Source organism: Schistocerca americana, chromosome 2 (genome assembly GCF_021461395.2).
Source record: "Schistocerca americana isolate TAMUIC-IGC-003095 chromosome 2, iqSchAmer2.1, whole genome shotgun sequence".
Taxonomy (NCBI): Eukaryota; Metazoa; Arthropoda; class Insecta; order Orthoptera; family Acrididae; genus Schistocerca; species Schistocerca americana.
In genome coordinates, this window is record NC_060120.1 from 875,535,182 (window position 1) to 875,557,995 (window position 22,814).

A 22,814-nucleotide genomic window follows, 5' to 3' on the forward strand; every position below is an offset into this window, starting at 1 on the left:
TCAACGCTACTCCGCTTAAGGCGTTCAACAGTACGTACCGTGTGGTTGTAGGCTAGAAAGAACATTGCGCTCTTCACCTCAGCATAGTTACTGCCTGCAGAGTCGAAACCGATGGCGCAAAGACAGCCCTCCTGAGCGCCATCCGATCTCCGATGCAGTGACAAATCAGTCACTAAACCTACAGCTCCTCATCCATAAAATTTCGGGCATGCAGCCGCATAAATTCAACTTCTTCTTCTCATATTTCGGCTGAATACCGTCCAGCCATCTTCAGAGTGAGCCGAGGTGACTGACGCTCCAGTGCTTGCTCCGTCCTTTTAAACCGGTGGACCGCACCACTGTGCATGCGGCCACAGGTACACAAGGCGCCAGAGACGTCAATCGGCGGCAAAGCGGTACGGCATAAGCATGGAAATCGATCTATGGCTGCGCAGTCGATCCACACGGTGATATCGATGAATCACTACGAGCTGCACCGTCGCGACGTCTTTGTGATTTTATTACAGAAATTGCCGGATTCCATGATTTATCCAAGCTGAAGCCGCTGTCTCTATTAACTAGTTTCGTCGCCAACCGAATTTCAAAGGCTTCCTTCACTACTGAGTCCCAGAAAGATGAAATCGAGGCTAAAATTTCGACGTTATCGTACGCCATAGAGTGCCCAGTGTCGATACAGCGCTCGTCCACCGCAGATTTATTAGGCTGTAAGAGCCGGGTGTACCTGCGGTGCTCTGTGCATCTCTCCTGGACAGGACGTGTCGTCAGTCCGATGTATGAACGGCCGCATTCACAGGGGGTCTTGTAAACCCCAGGCTTCCGAAGCACAAAATCATCTTTAACGGAACCCAGGAGTGCTGCTGTCTTTGGTGCAGGGCGAAAACTCACATTCACTCCATCCTATTTTTGACGATAGGCTTCCCACGTATGGCAGAAAAGTTATCGATTTAGAACTTTCCTTGTCTTCTTCTGATTTTCTTGTACCTACAATTGGTTTCATTAAAACGACGGAACAAGTGCTGGAGCGTCAGTCACCTCGGCTCACTCTGAAGATGGCTGGACGGTGTTCAGCCGAAATATTAGAAGAAGTTTAATTTATGCGACTGCACGCCCGAAATTTTATGGATCAGTCTTTGCGCCGCGAAAATATGAAGATGCACTTCAGCTCCTCAATGTGCACACATTCTATCCAGATGCTACTCAACACAGTCTTTCTCGAGGGTTTACCTTTTTCTTTCTCGGCAGTGTATTTACGGACGTTGCGCAATAGCAAGTAGCAATTACACACGCCAAGTGATTACCGGGGGAAAGGGGGAGGGGGCTGAGGAGGGGATGACGGTTTCCCAGTCACATACTGTTTTCCCGACGACGAATTCGCGTGACCACGAAGCGTCTGTATCAGATGGTGTGTGTGCTGCGTGATCAACATGCGGCCAACAAGAAAACGAGCCAAGGTGAACCGCAAGGTGATCACGGAGGCCGGGTGTCGGAAAGTCGGCAGCTCTCTTCCCACGCGTAGTCCTCCACCGGAGGAGGCCCGGCCTGCCGGTCTGTTCCGGGCGAGCGATCGCAGTCGAAAGCGTCGCCAACCAGGGCGACGAGAAGCGAGAAACCGCACCGCACCGGTGACGCAAGCCGAGCTCGCAGACACGCCTTTTACTTTCCGCTCTTTGCCAAAAGTGAACTCCCAGGCCAACACTGTTGGCAGCCGTTTCGCGCTGCGCTAACCTGTTGCGCAGTCATAGCCAACGCGAAAGACGCGCTCGTCTTCCGTTGTCACAATGTCACGACAGCAGCTGTCTCTTCAGCCGACTCCCTCGCTTCCCAAGTGAATCACTGGAAACATAGATCCTTTATCATTTAGCTACAAAATACCAGGTCAGCAACTGGAAGCAGTTAATTCCATAAAGTATCTGGGAGTACGCATTAGGAGTGATTTAAAATGGAATGATCATATAAAGTTGATTGTCGGTAAAGCAGATGCCAGACTGAGATTCATTGGAAGAATCCTAAGGAAATGCAATCCGAAAACAAAGGAAGTAGGTTACAGTACGCTTGTTCGCCCACTGCTTGAATACTGCTCAGCAGTGTAGGATCCATACCAGATAGGGTTGATAGAAGAGATAGAGAAGATCCAACGGAGAGCAACGCGCTTCGTTACAGGATCATTTAGTAATCGCGAAAGCGTTACGGGGATGATAGATAAACTCCAGTGGAAGACTCTGCAGGAGAGACGCTCAGTAGCTCGGTATGGGCTTTTGTTAAAGTTTCGAGAACATACCTTCACCGAAGAGTCAAGCAGTATATTGCTCCCTCCTATGTATATCTCGCGAAGAGACCATGAGGATAAAATCAGAGAGATTAGAGCCCACACAGAAGCATACCGACAATCCTTCTTTCCACGAACAATACGAGATTGGAATAGAAGGGAGAACCGATAGAGGTACTCAGGGTACCCTCCGCCACACACCGTCAGGTGGCTTGCGGAGTATGGGTGTAGATGTAGGTGTAGAAAGTACAATGAACGTGAATACGAGGGGCGTTTGAAAACTCCGTGCAAAAATAAATCTACTTACGTGTTTGGGATAAACCATTTTACTTTTCGACATAGTGTCCTTTTAGACTTACACACTTTGTCCAATACTGTTCTAATTTGCTGACCCCTTCCTAATAACAGGAATTGTCCAAGTCTGCAAAATAGCTACTGGTTGCTGCAATTACCTCCTTGTTTGAATAAAATCTTTGTGCCACCAGCCATTTCTTCGAAATGGGAAACAAACAGTAGTCCGAGGGAGCCAAGTCTGAAGAACAGAGGGGATGTGAAACGAGTTGGAATCCTATTTGCAATGATTTTGCGACCACAACTGCTGAGGTGTGAGCTGGCGCATTGTCGTGATGGAAAAGGACGTTTTTGCGGTCCAACCGCCGGATTTTTTCTTGCAGCTCGGTTTTCAAAGGGTCCAATAACGATGAATAATATGCAGCTGTAATAGCTTTACCCTTTTCCAGGTAGTGGATAAGGATTATCCCCTGCGAATCCGAAAAGACAGTTGTCATAACCTTTCCGGCCGAAGGAATGGTCTTCGCCTTTTTTGGGGCAGATTCTCCCTTGGTAAACCATTGTTCAGATTATTGTTTGGTCTCAGGAGTATAGTAAGGTATCCATGTTTGATCCGCAGTGACGAAACGATGCTTGATGTCCTGCGGATTCTTCCGGAAAAGCTGCAAACCATCCTTGTAACACTTCACACGATTCCGTTTCTGGTCAAGCGTGAGCAATCGCGCAACCCATCTTGCAGATAGTTATCTCATGTCCAAATGTTTATGAAAAACATTATGTACCTGTTCAATCTCACACACATTAACTCTTCTGTCATCCATCACCATATCATGGATTTTATCAATGATTTGTGGAGTCGTTACCTCCACAGGGCGTCCAGAACGTTCAACATCACTTATCCCCATATGGCCACTCCGAAAATTTTGAAACCACTTACGAACTGTTCTAATCGAAGGTGCGGAGTCGCCGTAATGTTTATCAAGCTTTTCTTTAGTCTCCTGAGGCGTTTTGCCTTTCATAAAGTACCGGTAATATTTAATCATCACACGAAATTCTTTTTCGTCCATTTTTTGACAATCATTCGACTTCCTTGATTCACACGAACGCCAAACACAAAGAAATATACCAATTTGGCTGAAACCTGGTGTGCGTTCTTTCCAAAGATGCTACTAACTAAACATGACCTCGATGCGCGCCGATGGTCCCATCTCTCGGACTTTTCACGGACTTTTCAAACGCTCCTCGTACTTTGATCCCGCTATTCCAGTGGATACTCGTATAAATTTTAAAGGGGGATCAAAAAGTTCCCGTTCGAAGACCGCACATTCCAGAATCGGTATGCCAATCAGGCAAAATTCCCGTTAGAATTTAGGCAATAATCGCAAGATACCGGTTTGCTACAACACCATGTCCTGCTGTGTGAAGACGTCCGTAACTGCCTGCTGTATTTTCTCATCCTGCAGGCATCGTCCACCCTTCAAAGTCTTTTTTAAGGAACTGAACGCGTAATAAGTGCATGGGATGGGATCACGACTATAGAACGGGTGCCCGAGTGTCTCCCACTTTAATTGGTGTAACTTCTACGTTACATTTGCGATTTGGGCTCAATAATGGTTCAAATGGTTCTGAGCACCATGGGACTTAACATCTGAGGTCATCAGTCCCCTACAACTTAGAACTACTTAAACCTAATTAACCTAAGGACATCACACACATCCATGCCCGAGGCAGGATTCGAAACTGCGACCGTAGCAGTCGCGCGGTTCCGGACTGAAGAGCCTAGAAACGCTCGCCCACCGCTGCCGACTTGCGGTATGAGGACGTCCGTTATCATGAAGTAGCAATACACTTTTGCGCACCATTGCACAAATGTGGTTTTCGACAGACATGCTACGCCATATACATTCTTCATTATTCTATGGATGTATGCCAATGCTTGTCCTTCGGCAGCCAAGAAAAGAATAATGGCACGTTGGTCCCGTTTGGTCGCATTTGGTAATAACGTTCCCGTAGTCCACGTTTCAGAATTCACAGCACGCACTTCGGAGAGACACGAAAGCCACACTAATCACTCTCCTACACATCGGTCGTTATATTCGCCAATCGGAGTCGCGCTACATTCCATATATTCCGCAGCAACGCCCTCAAACGAGAACTTTCCGACCGCTCCTTAAACGTTTTATACGGAAACTCGGTCACACCAACCCTTATGCGTGGGACAAAAGTATGAGCGTATTCCATAGGGCTCGACCATAGGTCCATTACTAATTTTGCTCAGTGCTTCTTATTTGAATTAGTTGGCGAAAATGTTTACTTTCTGCAAACGATACAAGTATTTTCAGAATCAATCTTTCACTCTATAGCGGGAAGTTCGCTCGTGTGAAACTTTCTGGCAGATTATAACTGTCTGCTGGACCGGGCCTCAGAGCAAGCGCATTGCCGTTCGCGAACGACTTAACGAACTTCCTTCACAGCTTCAAATCCGCCAGTATTTCCCTTCTACTTCCCATTTTTTTCAGAAATTCTCCTATATATAACTTGTGGGGCTAGCATTCCTGGAAGAAAGAATATCAGTCAAATGGTAGCCATCTATTTCTTAACAAGTGTGAGCATCTTTCACTCAGAAGACATATTTCCTTTTATAGCTTTTTCTCTTAACACCATATATCGTTTACGCAACGAACTAATTAAACTAAATCGTGTTAAGCAACATAACCGTGAAAAACTGAACTCATGTGCTGGACTTAACATGAAGCATGGTGTACAATCAGTTAATAATACCTTTAGCAGCTATTCGAGCTGGTATTGATTCAAAGAGATGTTGATAATCCCCATTCTGGCTGCGAAACTCCCTACAACTGGTGACGCCTTCCTCAGACTCCGTCAGTGCATCAGGTAACAAATGAGACCTACTGTCGCATTCAGTTATTTGTTTTTGTGCTCCATGCTAGTTCGACATGATACTCTCCATCTTTCTGACTCGAAAAGTATACTTGATATGCGAAAACTCACTCCAGTTAGTGAATTGTGCAGTGGATTTCTCACTGCTAGTTTAAGGTATCTACTTTAGTACGCAGTAGCTCATATTTCACCACCTTATTCGCCTTTGCAGTTAGGAACGTCAATGGACTTCTGCTTACTTCCTTCTTAATTTCTGTGTATGTCGTATATTATTTAAGTTTTAAAGCCCTTCTCCAACGACACATTTTAGATATCAACATGTACCTTTTTTATGGTTTGCTATACCTGTAGTACAGGGTGGTTGCAATTAAACTTTCGCTACTTGACAGGGCCCCCCACGAAAAGCGAGTGATCGCTGGACCACGAAACGTGGAAAACAAATGTCAATAAACCATTAAAAGATACACATTTTAATCTCCACATGAGGGGATAACATTTGTTAATTACGTACCATGTTTACATTCCTAGTGACAAAAGTCACTCAGTGTGCGAACAACTGCATTCACGAAAGCCTGGAACAGCACTAGAGATTGATCTTCTGCTGCCCGAAAGAACGGTGGAGTGTTCAGGGGTCGTGACACAGCTCGTACACTGCTTGAAGATCGCACATTTCGTCCAGCGTTCTCAGCCATGGCAACAGTAATTTCTTCAACAACTTGTTGTGCAATCGGTTGTCGGCCTCTTCCAGGAGCAATTTCCAAATCTCCAGTAAATTCGAACTTCCGAATCACGTTCTTCAGTCCCAATGCGGAAAAAGGACCTCGCCGTATTGCTTTAATGTGTCAACTAAAATGTCGTGTGACTAGGGCCTCCCGTCGGATAGACCGTTCGCAGGGTGCAAGTCTTTCGATTTGACGCTACTTCGGCGACTTACGCGTCGCTGGAGATGAAATAATGATGATTGGGACAACACAATACCCAGTCCCAGTGCGGAGAAAAATCTCCGACCCAGCTGAGAATCGAACCCGAGCCCTTAGGATTGACATACTGTCGCGCTGACATCTCAGCGACCGGGGGCGGACGGTTTAATGTGTCGATACTCGCTAAGAGTAGCAGCAATATTGCTGTTGTTTTCTTAAACAGCTTTAAGAGTAAAGCCCTGCTTACCTTTTCCACACTAATGTTGACTGTCTGCAACTGTAATGTATAGTGATGCTTGTGTTTGAACCTTACGGCCGGCCGAAGTGGCCGTGCGGTTAAAGGCGCTGCAGTCTGGAACCGCAAGACCGCTACGGTCGCAGGTTCGAATTCTGCCTCGGGCATGGATGTTTGTGATGTCCTTAGGTTAGTTAGGTTTAACTAGTTCTAAGTTCTAGGGGACTAATGACCTCAGCAGTTGAGTCCCATAGTGCTCAGAGCCATTTGAACCATTTTTGAACCTTACGTCGCCGGGTTCGATTCCCGGCGGGGTCAGGGATTTTCACCTGCCTCGAGATGACTGGGTGTTTGTGTTGTCCTCATCATTTCATCATCATTCATGAAAGTGGCGAGGTTGGGCTGAGCAAAGGTTAGGCATTTCTACGGGCGCTGGTAACCGCGCAGCTGAGCGCCCCACAAACCAAACATCATCATCATCATCACAACCTTACGTCGCAGTACCAGCAGCGGCGACTAACGGCAAGTCATGCCACTAATACAACTAGGGCAAATCCTGCAGCGCACTGTCTTACCAGCAATCCTATGACAATGGGTACGCATACAGTAAATAGTTTTCCGTTTACACTGACTCAAGCGGCAAAAGATTAATTGTAACCTGCTTGCACATTTCTCCGAATCATACACTAATGTACTCTATATATACAGTCACGAAACTTCATCAGTTCACATTTATTTATTGACATAATTGTTAACCTAAGTTAGAATTCAATACGGTAATTACGTTACAGTGTTTCTTTTTACTGATGTATGTTGTTATACTTGTAGAAATCATTGCGACAGGAAAAGTATCCCTACAATCGTTCGGCTTGTGCATTCCACTTTAATAAACATACAAAATAGAATTAGAAAAGAGGAGGTACAATAACTGTGTAATACGAACGGAGAAACAGCTTGCAGTAGGATAGCGTGCCCGCAGATCACCTGACGTTCAAAATACATCATATCAAGGTCGAAAAGATATCTATATATCGAAATTCGCATAGGTAACTTACTTAGTACTAGAACGCAACTTCATCACATTTACTGAAACAAGATTTAAAAAAGATTGGAACGAGATGAGTGGTCTTCAGGAACAGCAAGCTGCTAAAAAGCATAACGCTCCTAGCTGAAACAGAAAATGAAAGGAAGAAGGTAAATGAAATCGGTTGCAGCCGTAGCTCACCTCAGTATTAATCTTGTTTCGTCTTGATGTAGATATCTTACTTATAAGTTTAATCTTACGTCCTTTCATTTCAATTATGGTTGTCAAGAGTTGTTTAAAACTGTTTACGAAGAGCTATTTATTACAAAAAAATTAAAAGTAGCTCCAGAAAATAGCAACGTGAAGAAAATTCTTCCGTGTTCACATGTCTGAAGCTTTCAAATGTAAATGGTGCACTGTAATCTGATGTAAAGCACTTAGCTGTTAATTCATGTGAACAGTCACACAACCGGTGCTAATGTATTTATACTATTATGGTGTTACCGAAAATGTTGCGTTAGAGACTGGTCTATTAGCGAGAAAAAACTATAATGTTATTGCGTCATCAACTTATTATCTGCCAATCCCAAGTATACTCCTAGCCGTTGCAGAAGCTACGCTTGGTTCTGTATGACGAGTACAGTTACTTTCGCTTGCTAAGCGTTGCAGGTTACGGTTCAAATGGCTATCAGCACTATGGGACTTAACATCTGAGGTCATCAGTCCCCTAGAACTTAGAACTAATTAAACCTAACTAACCTAAGGACATCACACACATCCATGCCCGAGGCAGGATTCGAACCTGCGACCGTAGCGGTCGCGTGGTTCCAGACTGTAGCGCCTAGAACCGCTCGGTCACATAAGTCGGCTGGACCAGTGATGTCCAGGATTGTTGCGTAGAGGTATTATGTACACGGGCATACGATAAAGGGATAACCGTTGACTGCATCTTTACAACTTTAAATTCAGCCCAGAATTAACGAAAAAAATCAGAGTTTTGTGAGGAAAACTAGAAAACCCTAACATTTGGGATTATTGCTTTAAATGAAAATTGTGAGTCTTCTCCTGTTTACTCATTAAACAAAATTTAGTAAGAAAAACGTTGTTAGACTTCTCTACAGTAGATAAACCAACCAGACCGGACTAACTTGTTTTAAAGCTAGCGAACATTGAAAGTCCCTCCAGAGGTAAAATAAAGTAGCTGCCAATGGATTGGGCTGCTGTTACCGCAGGAATAATTGTCTTTGATGAATACTTGTCATCTAATAAAACTAAAGATATCAAAAGATATGGCTGTATTATTACCACATTCATTTTCATACTATCAGCTCATTTTAGTGACAAAGTCAAAATAAATGTGATCATAATGCAGCCAACATCTATTACTAAATTTGTGGCTGTGGCACACAATATGAAACTTACATACACATAAAGTTAGCGACCTGATATACTGTACCAGGTGTGCTACTGGCACTCACAGCGTGAATCTCTATGGCAGGTGTCATAACAAGGGGGAAAAAAAAAAAAAATTCGTTAGAGAGAGACTACAGGTTTTTATTTTCAGGCACTGCTAGACTTCATTCGTTGCCTCTTCCGCTTACTTAACACAAATTATCTACACGGTTCTATAGGGCGCCGTAGATGGCAAAAAACTGTAGGGGGACGGCAGAAATTAGAATATTTCCAACAAATAAGTGAGGACTTGTGTGTACTTTCATCTCACAGATGAAGAGTTTGATGCAGGAGAGGAAATCGAGGCGTGCAGCATCATTAGTCAGAAGAAAAATAAGGAAAGCGTAATGCAACTTAGCCAGGAGCTAGGTGGTGGAATGGTGAGGGGCTGGATAAGCTAATAAACACATAATACTTTAAAACACATTTATTACAGATAAAACTTCCCAGAGGATAAATCGGAACGTAGGGACAACTTAAATTGATCACGTCCACAGCATTACAGAAGAAAACTCAATCGCAACCCCTCATTCAATCTTGAAACTCTTATTTAAGTTTAAATTCCAGTAAATTACTGCGGATACAAGCCAAAGAGTTTTTACACTGACAAAATCTATTAGTGGGCAAAGTGAAAATGCAGGGCACTAATAAAGTTAAAAACCAGTGAAGAATCTTACACGGCATTCTGTTAAATGACTTACTTTATGAACCACTTAAATAATTGAATTTTACACAACAGTAATGCTGCACAGTTTAACAGTGACAACAGACTTAGGCATCGTTGGCATCAGGTAGCAGACGTAGCGGTAACAAGGGACCTCTAAGACATGACACACGTAACACTCGTCAGCGGCCAGTACGAGCTCTAGGAGTTACAAGCATAATTATTAAGCTACCTGGAACACATGAAAGAAATATAAACACGGGCTCACAACAAATGAACACACACAGTTTAAAAGTAACACATTCAGGTTTCCCCAAATGAACAAAATTTAACTTATTGGACTTTAGCAACTATCGTCCTGATTAAGGAAATGACTCAAAATAACAATTTAAATGTATCAACTGCTCCGACCATTGACTTACACAATTAGGTCACTATTTAACCACAGTGACACTCTCAGTCACTCAACTTGCCCGCACTCAGCACACTTTAATTGCCTCACAGATATCAGGACAAATTTTATCACAGATCAGTTGACTGCATTCAACTCCTTCCCAGACTCTCTTCCCTTATATTTCTGTAGGAAGATAACCTCACGGTGGCAGACAACGAGAGTGCGATATTCCTAGTAGGTTTCCCCACAACAATAACAAATGGTTCAAATGGCTCTGAGCACTATGGGACTCAACATCGGAGGTCATCAGTCCCCTAGCACTTAGAACTACTTAAACCTAAGTAACCTAAGGAAATCACACACATCCATGCCCGAGGCAGGATTCGAACCTGCGACAGTAGCGGTCGCGCGGTTCCAGATTGAAGCGCCTAGAACCGCTCGGCACACCGGCCGGCGCAAGAATAACAATTTCGCAAGGAAATTTATCAGAGCACATCATTAAACAAAGGAAGTCTCGGCACAAGCGAAAAAATGAAGCCGGATCTACAGGATGTTTACGATCCAGGTGAGGAGTCACCATCGCACTGCCGGATCACAACAGCCTTGGCTCCTCCCAAGGCGTAGAGTAGAAGTTTCCGTCCGCTACGCCCCACGCCAACAAACCCTCTCGCCGCTGCGCGCTTCGAAACACCATGGTAATATAGGCGTACTCTATTAAGAACGAAAGAGGAGAACTTCAAGACCCTGTCAAATTACAGCACATAATCAGATTGTAATAATTTACAAACAAATGTAGGAAGACCTTTAGTGCTTGGTAGTAATGTTGTATCATTCTCCTGAGCTCAACGTTTCATTCACCAGAGGGAATCCTGACTTAGATGTTTTAATGGACCGAAGAAAGACATAGATGGTTGCAATTCGTGTCCTGGATTTGACGCCAGTGTGTGCACTGGTGATGTGCATAAACTATGTTTCATAATATATTTGGTGAAAACGGAATATAATAAAAAGAACATACCATAATATAGATCAACTGAGCAAGCAAGAGCAGCTTTAAAGACACTAACTTCATATTCAGAAAGATAGACTTTGCTTGGTACGATAATTCTGATGTACGCCGGCCGGAGTGGCCGTGCGGTTCTAGGCGCTGCAGTCTGGAACCGAGCGACCGCTACGGTCGCAGGTTCGAATCTTGCCTCGGGCATGGATGTGTGTGATGTCCTCAGGTTAGTTAGGTTTAATTAGTTCTAAGTGCTAGGGGACTGATGACCTCAGAAGTTAAGTCGCATAGTGCTCAGACCCATTTGAACCAATTCTGATGTACGCTTTCAAGATTTTCCTAAACAATTTCAGGCAAAAGCTGGGACGATATCCTCAGCAACGCTTCGCTGATCGCCAGCCCTGTTGTTATAAAAATGGGGTACTTACACATCGTCTCTGACTGTTGTAGGTAGAAACGAAAGGGGAGAGAAGAGGACAACGAAACAAGCTAATAATCCTAATAAATATCCGGAAACCAATGACGTATTCATATGGAGTGTATGAATACCTTACAACAGAATCCCCAAGGATCCAAAATGAAGATATGCACATGAGGGTAAACACGTTACAGCATGTGTTCCACACGGCCGTCGTTCATGTGAAGGGAGGTTTCAGCCCTGCCTTAGTGTATGAGGCAATTGTATCCTTAGTCGCGTATCCAGAGAGAAAACACTCTCCCCCTCGCCCATCCCTCCCCCTAGACACACACAATAGCTTGCAGGAGGAAATAAACGAATGATTAGAAGCATGAAAGGGATACGAGTGGGCGACAATAAAAAACAAGGCTAGTGACGACAAGCGTCGAGTTAAAGAGCTAAAGCGTGAATTACAGAAACAAGTCTAGAATAACAGTGATCCAGATACTGTTTCTTACTTCGATGAGTGAGGCAACAGCTGTCATTGTTTAACCTCTGAAGATGTGATCCGTAGGTGGAAACTAAACATTAGTGGATAGCTCTTTATGCATCGACCACTGACTTCACAGCCAGGAAGTCTCAATACAACTAAGCGTTACTCCTTCACACATTGCTGACGTATGTGTCATTCATGGAAGCGGTGCCGAAAATTTGCTTTCGAACCAGAGAGGATATCATGGAATAGGAGGAGTGTCTGTATCATTACTGCACAGTGTGGTAGTCTACCTGGAGCGGCTCGGCTAGAAACTGAAGGTGATTGCCTAAAGCATGAATCAGCGCCTGATTCTCCGACGAAGACGTTTTATTTCGTACTCAGCGCCAAAAACGTACTCAGGGCAAATGTTCGCCTTGCGGGAATTACGACATCCTCGAGCGCTCGCAAGTCCTCCGTTCAAGGACTCTTGCCGCAACCTGCACTTGTCACAAGGCTTTCCTTTGTGTGTGTGACTTCCAAGGTGTTAGCCCTGACTTTCAATAATCTGAGCAAGAGATTGTTATATCGTTTAACCGCTGGCGCAGTTCAGCCACCGTAAATGGAAATTTCCCTTGTTTTTAAGAATTCGAATCTTTATCTCGCTTTCTCTGTAGGTTTTCACTGTGTGTTAGTGCGTCTACAGCATATTTTTTCGACTGTCTTTTTGATGTTGGAAACGTGAACAGGAAAGGATCCTCACACTGTGGTAATTTACATCCTTCTCTGCATAGTCTAGAAGGCTGCTAGACGTCAGCACACTACAAACGGAAGACAAATATTACTTGTAAGTCAGATAAAGAGCCACAGGTCACATGCAATATTCAGAACATAGTTTCATTAGGAGCTACTAAAACCGGCTATCTGACTACTCAAATGGTTCAAATGACTCTGAGCACTATGCGACTTAACTTCTGAGGTCACCAGTCGCCTAGAACTTAGAACTAATTAAACCTAACTAACCTAAGGACATCACCCACACCCATGCCCGAGGCAGGATTCGAACCTGCGACCGTAGCGGTCGCTCGGTTCCAGACTGTAGCGCCTAGAACCGCACGGCCACTCCGGCCAGCTATCTAACTACTCCTTTATGAAGCGATTAAGACAGTTTTATAGCAAAATCTTTAGTGTCGCATGTTCCGAGACTTTCCTGTACTTCAGAGAGGTTTACGACTTCAGTGGAGAAATTTAACACATGTTATTCGAGAACCTTGCATAAGATCCCCCCCCCCCCCCCCCCCACACACACACACACATACTTTAATGAAACACAGAAATTAAGAAAATTTTGTCGCTCCCTTGAAGAGTTTTGTCATACTACCAAGATTTATGGCACCTTCCAAGAAACAGTCATCTATAGAAAAGATCACTTGTCTGATGCCAAGGTAGTGTTTGCCACTGGAAGCTGCCGGATGAATGTTTGCAGCAATGCATATAAACTGCTTGGAAAAAAAAGTGAAGCGCCCAGAAAGTGAGGAGGAAACGAAATGGAACCTTACGAGTTGAGAGGGTTTGTGATGTTATGGCGGTGATTACAAAATTGAGTCAAATTTGCAAAGAACATGCCAGACCGAGCGCACTTATCAGTGTGATGTTGGACCCCGCTGGCCTTGATGCATGCAGTGATTCGGTTGGGAAGGATATCATAGAAGAAGAGGTCCTGAGGCATGCTGGTCCACAACTATTATAATTGGTCCTTGATATGCTGGATAATGGCACTAAGACAGTGTTGAAGTTCAAGCTGGTCGTCCAGACATCCTATTAGAGGCAGATCTGGGGAGATTGCTGACCACGGGAATACCTCAATATCCCGCAGACAGTTCACAGAGATACGTGCCACTTGTAGACGAGCATTGTCCTGTTGAAAAATGGCACCGCGAAAGTGCCATACGAGAACGCGAGACGTGCGTGGCGTATCGTTGTGCCGTCAGAGTTCCCTCAATCACATCCAGCCATAACCTGAAGTCATACTCGATGGTTCTCTATACCACGACACCAGGAATAATACTGCTGTCCCTCTCCAATACGTGTGATGAATAGGACCTCTCTCCAGGCTATATTCGCCCGAGATGGTCATCTGAGGGTAGTGCATAACTGCGATTCACGCTGGACGCAGTACAACGCCATTAATCAGCAGCATTTGCTTCCAAGCTAAAGCACCACCCCAAAGGCAACTGTTTCTGTTGTGGTGTTAACTACAGCTTATGATCGGGACGGTAATTCCTGAATCCAGCTGCTGCTTTCATATCAGTCATACGGGGTAACACAGAATATTGCAGCGAGTCCATTACTTGTTCTCAGATGGCAGGCGCAATTGTGAAGGGTTTGCGATGTGTTTGATGCAAAATACGGCGATCCTCCCTTGCGGTGGTCAGACTTCGTCGACCGGAATCTTGACGACTAGTGTGTCTGCCGTCACGTTCCCACGCAGTCCCATATCAGAACACTGTCACATCAGAATACCCCAAAAACCTGGATGCTGCACGAACCGACCTGTCGTCCATATGGGGAACCACAATGAGGCTCCCTTAGTACTCTGTCACGTGCTGATCCCACTTTGTCACACTAGTACCCAGCATCGCCATGTACTTGACAGTAATTAATCAACGTTTGACGCTGTTCATTTACCTTATATATGCAACAGGGCTTGTCAACAACACTTTACACGAAAAGTAGTAATGTACTCTGATAGCCATTGCAGCTGTAATCACATGAACACCCATCGGTGGTATGCAAGAGTACGACGTTACACGGTCGTTCGAGTGTATTTTCTGGACGGTTCCCTTTTTGTCAGGCCTTGCACCTGAAAACAAAGTACCCTTGGCGAAATTACCACACTCATATAGTGGCTAAGTATTCACGTAAATAACCTTTTCCATTTTACGACCACGGAAACCCATATTCGTATTTTCAGTCACTTATTTGCTTTCAGATTATTGCGAATATATCTAGCATTAATTCCACCAAACTGTATCTTCGCAGATTCACATATTTAGGTCATGCGGTGACTCTTATAGTAAGGCAGCAAGACAGTCTGCTTGTTGGCGCATCGCTATGGAAGCACCGGGAGAGAAGATTCACTTAGTGGACTGGTAGAATTCAAATCCCTATCGACACATTACGATTCAGGTTTTACATAGTTCCTTAAACCATATCAAAAGCATGGTTGCTTCTCTGAAGCAACGACCGATTTCTTCCCTCTTCCGTCTAAGTAAGTTCCACTTCTGTTTACCCCGCTGTCGATGGGACATTAAATTCTTTACTCCTAAATAACGATTTACCATATTTACGAACAGCTGTTGTACGTTGGAGGCGTATGTTGTAAGTACAACGCCAACAGTTTTACAAAGCACTGAACTATCGACGTCAGCTTGGACTACAGCGATGTAGTTTTTACATAAACGTTAACTGTAGTGTTTACAGCCCCAACATTTGCGTCGCTGGATTGATTTAATATTTAGCGCTAAATGTACAGAATTGACACCGAAAACGTTCCACAGCCCTTTTATTTGTTGCAAGTTTACATAACACTGCTGATACATGTTATTAGGTTAGTAGCAACTGAGGAATTGTAATAACCTCCGGTATAACATTCTCTTTAAAGACACAGTGGCGCTCTTGACCTCTTGATTAACAATATGACCTATTGTAACAATATTATTAAGCCATAGCGTAAGAAAAAGTATGGTAATACTGATATCTGTTGGTTCCAAATGCAGAGAGTAATCTCATGTGATAAAATATATCCTCAACTGAACTTTCACTAAATCTAAAAAATACGGATCAGGAAATTAACAAGTATAAATTTACAGGGCCTTTGGGTCGACTGGGACACAGTTCTACGAATGACTGATTATTCTAACTCCCTCTACTTTATTCAGATCGTAAAATTTCTTCAGTAGTAATCGTAGGTCAGTCAGTCTAGTAATCTCACTGTAAAAATTTCGTTCAAAAACAAAACACTTAAATTGATCCCAGAATGAAATTTTGCACTGCAGCGCAGAGTGCGCTGATACGAAACTTCCTGGCAGATTAAAACTGTGTGCCGGACCGAGACTCGAACTCGGGACGTTTCCAGGAGAGCTTCTGTGCAGTTTGGAAGGTAGGAGCCGAGGTATTGGCGGAAGTAAAGCTGTGAGGACCGGGCGTGAGTCGTGCTTGGCTAGTTCAGTTGGTAGAGCACTTTCCCACGATAGGCAAAGGTCCCGAGCTAGAGTCTCGTTCCGAAACACAGTTTAAATCTGCGAGGAAGTTTCACTTAAATAGATGTTGTTATATTATCAACGTTTGTTTACTTTGCAATCTTGTCAAACAGTTACGTGTGTTCATAATCTGTATGGTCCTCAGCTACACATTAATATTTCATGAATTTTCACTGGGCACAGTCACTAAAAAATCGTTTAATAACTGTTTTGCTCGACATTTAGTATATACCTCGTGGTTGTTGTGACATAAATTTATTTATATCAGCTATCTGTAGATTTATTGTTTCTTAATCATTTTATTATTTTACAAACAGATTTAGCGAAAACGAAAAATATATAAATAAATAAGTAAGGTATCACTACCTGCATGATCGGCAATAAAGGTAGATAAAAAGCAATAACAACGGATTAATAGCGTAAGTATATTATGGTTTCAGTCTTCAAAACATAAATACCGCAACAATTACTTTCGGGACATACACAACGGAAACATGTAGAAAACATTTGGTTTACCTGTGGATGTGGTTTTAAACACACAAGACATGCAATGCACTGATTAGTATTGACAGCCGGTCTAGTTCCGTTTCCCTTTATTTGTCACCACGTCGACGAAATTTCATGTTTCTAAGGCAGCTCTATGTACCATGCTGCACGGAAGACGTGCTTTCTAAACGTAAAGGAACGTCGAAACACAACGCACTGCAATCCGAGACTGCACAATGTTTAGTTCGTGGTAGGTTAATCATAACACTGTAGAAAATTCTAACAACGAAGTGGTGTACTTGCGATGGCTTTGCTGTTGTACAGAACGGAAAGAGAATGACAGGAAATAATAAGAGGGTTTCCGGAATTTCCTGTAAAAATAGAAGACTCACCGAATGTTACAGCTTTTAGCTCTGGGAAGTAAAACACAACAAACGTCACGGCGACAACCGACGTGTCAGCTGCGTCCCGGGCAGAAAAGGATGACAGGTGTGTCCACGTCCGCCGGCAGACTGAGGCGACGCACGCGAATCCGTAGCAGCCCTGCGCTCAGTTGCGCTTGCCCTGCCTGGGGCCGACACCGCGGTAACGACAGCCGGACGCACCTCCTAGCGACGCGCACCGCCTTAGGCACGCAAACAGACTGACGCTGGCTGGCAGTCAGCTGGCGAAAGCGAGAGGGCTATCCCTCCCCCGCGCCTCCCCACCACTTGCCGCCACCGCCGCGGCTGGATGTGCGCGCGGAGCTGCTCGCGCCCCGACACTGACCCCATTCCGCAGTCTGAGCGCGTCGCGGCCGCGCTGGCTGGCGTCCCAGCGATGCACTCCCTTACCTGCCGACTCTTCCTGATTTCTCGTCTGGGGCCGAACCGATCTGTTTACACTTGTCCGGTCACGCGCGGCGCAGGTCACTGTCACGTTTCATTAACTAGGAAGCGAAAGGACGACATCAGGTACGCTCAGCGCATTTGGTAATCTAGAGCAGGGCTTCCCAACCTTTTCAGCTGGTGGACCCCTTCTTCAGTCGAAAATCCATGGCCGACCCCTATTCAGTCAACAGCACAGTAACTTTAAATTTCAGAGCGAAACCCATTGGAAATGAAAGCTTCTTAATGCAAGTGCCATGTTCCAAATGACCCCCCCCCCCCCCCCTTGAAATATCAATAGTCTTTGGTTTAGAGATGAATGAAAACAACTTGAAATTAACGATACAATTTGAATTCCCACTGTATCCAGACACTTACTAGTGGATTTACTCACTTTGTTCAAAACACTATAGCCTGATTAAAATTACTTGGTAACTGAAATTTCACACGATGGAGCTGTCTTCCTCCAAGATCAATCAACGTCACGCCCAAACTGTTCGCTGTTGACAAGCTGCCGCTCATGGTCTGTTCACTTCCACTATTTGGCTACAGCTGTGTAAGGAGCATGCATATTTCGTAACAGTCGTGTGTGTGTGTGTGTGTGTGTGTGTGGTTTTTCGTGAAATCCGAAGAAAAATGTTCAAATGTATGTAAAGTCTTCCTTTGGTCGTCCTCCCTGCTTATTCATTTCAACTGGAAACTTCCCTTGTTGTGAAGGTGATGGAGAAACTGCACCCTTCTTCAGTGATCCTGACTTCAGCCACCGATCCATGTTAGAAGTAGTAAACTGATCAAAAATCGACTTATGAAATAGGTAGTGCACTGACAAAGCAATTTTAACATTTAATGATGCCTGGGGCCGCATACGTGCCAGCGAGCGCTGTGATTGGTCGACAAAGCTCGTTCCGCGCATGCGTAAAAGGTTTCAGCGCATCTAGCACCGTGACCCGGGGCAGAAACGACCCCCGTATTGTTGCTAAACAGTCAATCAGAGAAGCCGCATTCTCCGGCACTAAACTGTGTATACGTTCTCACTTAGGAACCGCAAAGGCTGCTTGGGGATACGACCTGAAGTAAAAGTACACATGTTTTTCACACGAAAAAAAAATAGTGATGAATTTGATTTTCACATTTTTATTCAATAATTTTACTCATTATTTTATGCGATTTGGTGAAATGTGGCTGCGGACCCTCTAGAAAGCGCCGGCGGACCCCAACGGGGTCCGCGGACCACACGTTGGGAAGCCCTGATCTAGAGGGAAGATCAGATGCACTGATAAGTGCCCGAGAACTTTGTGACTAGCGTGTTACTCTAGTAGAATGGAAGAAGTCAAAGCGCTAGCTGCCTGTGGCCGTTAACAAATGAATGAGTGTAATGTGAAGTGAACAACGGAGCAATGTTGACTCTAATGCACCGCAGATTCTCTTAGTGTTGTTGGCAATGAAAACGAAAGGAACAATTCGAATAAAACCATAGCTTCAATAGTGAAAGTATCTTCACATACTCAACATCCACTACAAAACAAGAAGAGAAAAGATTAAGATTTCACATCACGTCGAAGACGAGATCGTTCAGATTAGGCGTACTATGCCTGTCTTTTTATTATACAGGGCGTAAATTTTAAGTTGACAAACCAGAATAACTCGAAAAATGTCCGCCCCTGGTAGCTGAGTGGTCAGTGCGACGGAATGTCATACCTAACGGCCCGGGCTCGATTCCCGGCTGGATCAGAAATTTTCTCCGCTCAGGGACTGGGTGTTGTCCTTATCATCATCATTTCATCCTCATCGACACGCAAGTCGCCGAAGAGGCGTCAACTCGAAAGACATGCACCAGGCGAACGGTCTACCCGACGGGAGGCCCTAGCCACATGGCATTTCTATTTCCACTCGAAAAATAAGCTTCACACGAAAACATGTGTAGAATCCAGATTGGATTATTTTCGAGGGGGACATCTTCTGGTGCTAAAATTAGCTCGCCACCCCAGCCCCTTAGGGGTGGGGTGGGAGGAAACTAAAATTTCAAATGGGAACCCCCGTTTTTATTGAAGAATCAGATTCTACATAAAAAACTACGTACATTTTGTCTTAAACATTTGTTTGATTCTTGGTAGTTGGCACTGTAGTTCAAGAAAATCCATGTACTCACTTTTGTGTGGAAAATGGTTACGGATAAATAAAAAATACTTATTTACTTCATAAATTTTGATTCGCTAGAACTAAAACTCTCCCTCTCCCCCACAGACTGGGTTTTGAGAGAGAAGAATTACAGTCTTACAAATGTTGCCCCAAGTATTAATTTTTTCTGCAGATTCGGGTTGGGTCAACATTTGTAAAACTCTGATTCCTCTCTTTCAAACCCCACCCTATTGGGAGAGAGGGAGAGTTTGAGTTCTAGTGAATCAAAATTTCCGAAGTAAATAAGTATCTTTTATTTATCAGTAACCATTTTCCACGCAAAAATGAGAACATGGATTTTCTTGAATTACAGCGCCAACAACCAAGAATCAAACATACGTTTAAGACAAAATGCATGTAGTTTTTTATGTAGAATGTGATTCTGCAATAAAAATGAGGGTTCCCATTTGAAATTTTAAAGTTGCCTCCCGCTCCACCCCCAGGGCTAATTATAGCACCAGCGATCTCCCCCTCGAAAATAATCAACTCTCGATTCTACAAAGTTTTTTGTGTGAAGCTTATTTTTCGAGCTATTCTGGTTTGTCAACATAAAATTTAAACCTTGTATACTAGCTGTTACCTGCAGCTGCACTCGCATATCAGTAAAATGAAATGACATGTGTAGAGGGCTTTATTGGCTGGGAGACCCCGTTCGGCGACTTGTGGATCAAAGACGGTAAAAGTATGAGTAGGACAACACGCATACTCAGGTGCAAGCGGAAAAAACTGGACCGCACTAGGAATCGGACCTAGGACCCCACGGACAAGGGCCAAACCACTGTCCACAAGACCACGAACAGCTGACGTATGTGTGTACGCGTCCTAGCTATAAGTGACTCATGATCCACTGCAGTTACAGTGGAACCGGTTTGTGACTGATATTAGTAAGGAAATATGTACTAAACATGTATAGGATTCTGTAATCATTGTATTCATTACGCTGGAACGTGTCAAACAATAACATTTTCACAAATATAATTAAGTTCAAAAGTTAAAGAATATGTAGCTTTTTCGAAGAGTAATTATTGTTCCATATTTAGCGTTCGTTGTATTCTTCAAGTCAAATGTACTACATACTTTCTAAAGTAGGCCATGTTCTTCCTCAGCGTTCAGGCTATCGACATACCAGATTTCATCAAAACACGTTCAGCGATGTAGTCGTGAAAGCGTAACAGACAGAATTACTTTCGCATTTATAATATTAGTATGTAAGTGTGGATTTCTGTCCTACCTATACCAACTCATTATCAAATAATCTAAATATGTTATACGATAACTCGTGAGTCAAGAGGCTCACAGAGACGCTCACAATGGCTACCATTGAAGCTCCCTGATGACGATTATTTGGTATCAGGTCGAAACCGATAATTATACCTTTGTGTTGGCTTAAGGTTGAAATATATGATAGACGTCCTAGTGGCAGAACAGTTACAACAGTGGTGCTGTAGTTCAGATGAAGTAGATGTGCGACATGTGACAGTTAATGAATGCTTAAAAGTAGCGCAGAATCAATAATGAAACCAGTGTTAATTTTAATGTGGTGCTGTCTGTCTTAATATTGCTGACACTGGAAATGAAAGGGAGGGTTTTAATGAATCCCATAGCCTGGTAAATGAAGGTGTCTCCATGCACTCAACAGCTAAAGTAGAAGGGTGGGCATGAACTCTGCAGTTCAGAAAATGTCGAAGAATGGTTCACTAATCCCGCTACCTGAATTCTTCTACCTGCCTCTCAGATAGAAGAGTGCGTATATATTATATATTTGGGTGGGCGAGTATTCTGTGCTGTAGATAAGAACAGTGCGTGCCAGAATATCCATTCTCATTTTATCTCTTTGTTTCAATATACTCAATCCGACATTTAAATTACTTTGGGCAGTTTGAGAAGAACTGACTAACATTCGACTAAACAGTATTGGCACTGCCACCATAGTAAAAACTGACAAGAAAACAAGAAAATAAAAAACAAACATTCATCCAGAACCAAATATAGCCAGATGAACGTGTCAGGTCTTGGAGCCAAAGATGGGTATCTAGGAAACGTATTGACTGCCGCCGTTCGCTGATCTGCCATTCGGCATCCCTCAGCAGCAAAAGGACACCTCCATGACACCGTTTTGGGTATCAACGTCCATGGGCCAGCCTTCGGGACGGCACTCCAGTCTGACCGACCTTCGCTTGGTGACAGTCACCTTGGTCGTAGCCTCTATTCCAGAAAAGTTCCCGTCCGAAACACAAGTGCGGACACCTCTGCGAAGTCAGCCAGAAGCAGCTGCATTTAAACCCCTGCCAGACCAACCATCATCGTCAAACAGCTTGGACAGATATGTGACATGCAGTCGGTGACTCTACCGCCACTGCCGTCGTCGGGCACTGAATCCTTGTCTATTGCCTGAACATCTGGACAAATGTGCAGCTAAGCAACCTGCTGCCTTCTCGGAAGTACGACGTGGGAGATCCATCCATCCCTGCATCTGCCGAGGTGTCAACTGGAGGATTTACATTTCATTCATCAATGTCTGTCGCAGTCTGTCGTACCCACAGTGACATATGTTCTTCGATGGGCCAACCACGCCACGAACCAGCAGTAAGGCGAGAATCTTCGTTCGCCATCGTGTCTAACAGCAACGGAGGACATTGTTTGTACACGAACTGCAATAAAGAAGTTCTTATGTTGATGAACTGCCTTCTCCAGATGCACCTGTATCTACCTTCAGCAGAGAATCGCAGCCCACACCCAGTCATCCTAGTAACCTCACCACAATTGATGTCACAAGTGTGTTTACTCCTGAAATCCGGCTATAAAAATTTTGCAGTGTCAGAATGGCGAAACGAACAGGTTGCTCTTATTGATTTGTTGTGCAAAGCTGAAAAATTGTTAGCTAAAATATATTTTCTGAATTGAATGTCATTATTATTTACTGTCCTTAAAAACTTTTCCCTCGCTCATTTACCAGTCTATTTCGCATGATAAACTTTCTGCAAAAAAGTTATAACAAAACTGTAG

At 43.9% G+C, this 22,814-nt stretch overlaps 1 protein-coding gene across 3 annotated transcripts in view; it reads right to left on the reverse strand.

Annotated features, from left to right (window-relative positions):
• The window catches only part of LOC124595771 (Ig-like and fibronectin type-III domain-containing protein 1), a 1,092,366-nt gene extending 1,074,976 nt beyond the window's left edge, over window positions 1–17,390 (reverse strand). For all 3 annotated transcript variants that reach the window (XM_047134656.1, XM_047134654.1, XM_047134655.1), the window contains exon 1: window positions 17,157–17,390. The gene's annotated coding sequence lies outside the window, so the exon portion shown is untranslated. The remainder of the gene's footprint in view (window positions 1–17,156) is intronic.
• Window positions 17,391–22,814: the final 5,424 nt, after the last annotated feature.